The sequence below is a fragment of the Eurypyga helias genome, unplaced genomic scaffold, assembly GCF_000690775.1.
Source record: "Eurypyga helias isolate BGI_N326 unplaced genomic scaffold, ASM69077v1 scaffold44389, whole genome shotgun sequence".
NCBI lineage: Eukaryota > Metazoa > Chordata > Aves > Eurypygiformes > Eurypygidae > Eurypyga > Eurypyga helias.
In genome coordinates, this window is record NW_010272246.1 from 12379 (window position 1) to 16504 (window position 4126).

Below are 4126 nucleotides of genomic sequence, written 5' to 3' on the forward strand. Positions count from 1 at the left end.
GGTTGATAACTATTAGATAATGGCTTTGTGCTACATGGTACACAGTTTAAGCTACTTTGGTGGAGTTTCAAGTGTTTATTTGCTAGATTCATTACTCTTACGTCTTTTGTTTTATGACAATTTCCCTCTCTGTCTCCTTTATCAGTAGACATTAAGTGAATGGATTATAACTGTAATTACAACTTTGAGATATTTCTGTGGGGTTTTTTTACCCCAAAGCTGAGACAAGATTTACAGAGGAAAATTCACCACCTGCCTCCCACTGCCTTTCGTTGTTACCAGTGGCCAGTTTTGATAGATGATGAAGCAGTATCAGGTTTCCAGCCTGTGGGAAACCACCTACTATGGTTGGTGTGAGTTGAGCAACTTGAGGAATGGGAAAGCTGGAATAACTGATCTTGCACATCTTGTTTGGAAAAGGAAATCCTTTTCCGTGTCCTGAATTATAGCTAATTATATTAGGAAGAATGTTCACATTTTGAATATGAACCGATTTTGCTTTTAACTACCGTGACACTTAAACTGGTGAGAGATTACTGTATTCCAGTATGGTGGATGTCCCTCTGTCACGTGCCTAAGTCTGCAGCCTTCATCTGTGTTGCATCAATTAGTTGCCTCTCATGCACAAATCTGCATGAGTGCATAATCTTGCCATTATTTTGTGGTCCTGTTAAAATCCATAGATCCACTTATGTTACTAAAAATAAATAAGAAGAAAGTACAATGTTAAAGGACTTGCTACTAAACTGTTAATCAATATGATATTTTTACATTTTTAAAAACTTGATTTGACATTTCACACATAACCACAGACAATATATTTTTTCCCTTTTTTAAAAAAAAATAGTACCTTGCAGAATTGGTCGTTGGCAGCCATCCAGCGCTTCCAGATAATCTATTGTTGTGGACTACTTGACTACTAAATTGACCAGAAGTACTCTCTTTATGCTAGCTGTCATACTCATTTTTGTTGCTGTATTGGCTAGACTTTATTGCAGTTTTTCAATACCCTTGTTAAAAAGACAGCACACTTGACATGGTTTATGTTAGGCTCTCTGTGTGGAAAGCCTTGGCGCTGCCTGTTTGAGCTCTCTAAAGAGGAACGGGATAGAATTGAGTTTCAGGCGTTTTCTCCGTGGCATCACGGTTTGAGAGAGACCAAAACCGCCACTGCCCACTGATGGCAGTCTGCCACCTCACCGCTGCCTGAAAAGCAGGGGATTCGATCCAAAACTCAGAACTGGTAGAAACGCCCTGCTCCTGCAGGTTATGTATGTGCAGAGCGTGATCTTGTATGTAAGGAAAAAACCCTGATTGCTGCTGACTTGATTTATTGAATTTTTGGTTATGATGATTAAAGAAAGGAGTTTTTTTACGTAGTGTAAGCGTGAGAGCAGACCTAACGTGATACTGAATGCCCAATTAAAGTAAAAGCTTTTTCACGCATCTGAATTTTCATGTGTTAGTAAACTTAAATAAGCTATATCATTCCAAATAACACTTGCTTTAGAGTTTGAAGTGTTGGGTAGCTATGCTGCTAATAAATTAATGTGTTTTTTAGAATGTTTTTGGTTGTGAAATGTCTTATATCGACATCTTCATGTGTGTTTGGTTCTCAGAGTAAGTTGCTGATTTGTTTGCAGATGTTGAATGAACCTGTGTTGGTTTTTTTAATCTTGAATCATAATCATCATCTGATCATAACTTTTTTTTTTCCTCCTTCCCAACATTTCAGTGCAGTGAAAAGCTTTATCAGCATTTCACAAAGTAGGAAGTATAGAAGTTCCACTTGGGGGAATAAAAAGCCAAAACTAAACCTGCCCCCTTCTTTCCCATTTTGCGGAAAGGGTTTAGACAGGGAGGGACTAAGGAAGGTCAGAATTTATTGCCCTGAGGCCTGCAACTTAACTCAATTTGATCTTAAACCAGTGACTCTTTTAGGATCTGATGAATCACTATCAGGGCTAAAACCACCTATACAATTGCTCCGAGAATCTTGCATCCCAGGCTTCAGGAGTGATTTGTGTTTGGCTGTAGTAGCTGAGGTGATACTATAGCTTAAAAGGGTGAAAATCTAATTCTTGTGAAGGATGTTTTTGAGAAGGAGACAACTTTTTTTTTTTGGTGTTTCATTTAAGACCTCTGTGGTGTTAGCTAGCCAACCCAATCACACAGGTAGAGTGCTGCACAGTGTAAAACCTGTACAAAAATTAAACAGTGCAAACCCAGTAAACAAATGTTGAAGCACAGCTGAAACAAGATGCAGGAGGGTGGGAGGGTGTGTGATGGCATGAAGGTTTTGCTGGTCATGTCTGAGATGCCCACATACAAGTGAGTTACACAGGTCGCCCCAAATGAGTTCCAGTAAAAGCTTTATACCAACACGAACGGTCCTATTTATGGACACAGCTCTCTGTCTAAATATAAACTGCTCCCAGTCATGTCTAGACTAACATCAGAGCTCTGCTGGTGCTGAAACTGGGGGTTCAGAAGTAAGACTCCAAGCATGCTGTTCTTTAAATTACTACTTGTTATGAGGAACACCTAAGCTTTATGGCAGCAGTACACCTTTGAATGTGCGACGTTGTGTCGCCCAAGACACCTTTTCTTCCTCTTGTTTAAGCATCAGAAGGTAGCGTCTGGTGGACGTGACCTGTAAGCTAAATATCCTTCAGCACGTGTTTAAAGCTTTGAGAATGTGTCGGTCGGTGGGTGGATGGATAGATAGATCAGTAAAGGGCCTCCATTGCTAACTATTTTCAGCAGCTGAGTTTTAATGAGTCTTTTAACTGTTGCTGCTGTGTTTAATCTGCTCACTTACTCAGTGTTCAGCATTAAGGAAGCATTCTAGGAGGCAAATGTTGTCCTGATTACAGAAGAGGTTAGTTTAATTGTGTTCTGACACACCTTGTGTTAAGAGTTCTTTTTTTTGATTGAGGTATATATGCTGTGCACACAGTTAATTAGGATACATAAGCAAGTGTTGTGTTTGGAAGTGCACATCCAAATATATAATTGTTGTATTAGGATAAGTAACTTGGACTGCATGAAGTTATAAACTGAGATCCTGATTCTCTAGCAGTGGTCTTCCTGTCGTGTCCTATTTGTGAGTGGGTTCTCCTTTTGGATTTGTGATTTATATTGTATCAGCATGCAGCTGAATAGAACGAAAAGGATGGCAAAAAGTGTCTTCTACTTCCTTTTCATTTAACGTAAGATTTCTTCCTTGGTTTACTTGATAGGCTGCCTAACATCTCTTGTCAAAGTAAATAAGCACAAGGCAAGTGCTCTTAAAGGTAGGGAGTCCTTAAAATGTGTAAGGTTCCAATGTGAAGAAAATGTAGTGGTATTTCTGGTAAGTGTACTAAAAAAAAAAAAATATATCCAGGAGCTTTGATCAAACGCCAGCTCTTACATCAGCCCTCTTTGTAATCTTTCTTGCTGATCTGTGACCTTGACCTTGTGTTTGTGTTTGTATGTCAAATCTATTTTAGGGATGGGCAAACTAAGTTCAGTTTAATAGGCTTTATATTCCAGCTTCACAGGGTGCCTCAGAAAAATATAAAAAATAAACTATTTGAAACAATTATTCTATTTCCAGTCATCTTTTCAGATTTCAGACGACTGGGATACTTTTGACAGTTTTATATTTTATTTTTTTAAACTCTGTCTAGGAGATGCTTCTTTGAAAGGCATCTTTCTCTCATTGATGAACTCTTCTAAATTCAACACAGATGTTCTGCCTGGAGGTGGGGTTTCCTCTTGGGGAATCTCACCGGTGGCAGTGCCTTCATTTGGCCTAAGTGCAGTTCGGCACTGAAAAGAATAGTCTCTGCTCTTTGTCCTTCCTCATGCTGCTGTCGTAGTCATGCGTTCCCACACGAAGAGCTGTGGAACAGCCACTCGGCAGCATCTTTGGGGTTTCTTTTGACAGCGATGAGTCCCTTAGTCTGACTTGCCTTGTAGGAGCTTTCTGTAGGAATGCTTGCGTCAGTGCCAGGAAGGTGGCAGGCACAAGCAGCTGCAGATGCGTAGCCCAAGACAAGGCTGTGCATTTTGATAGCAGCTTCACACTTTGATCAGACAAAAATTCTTGTGGAACCATGTTCTTGTGTACATTTAAACG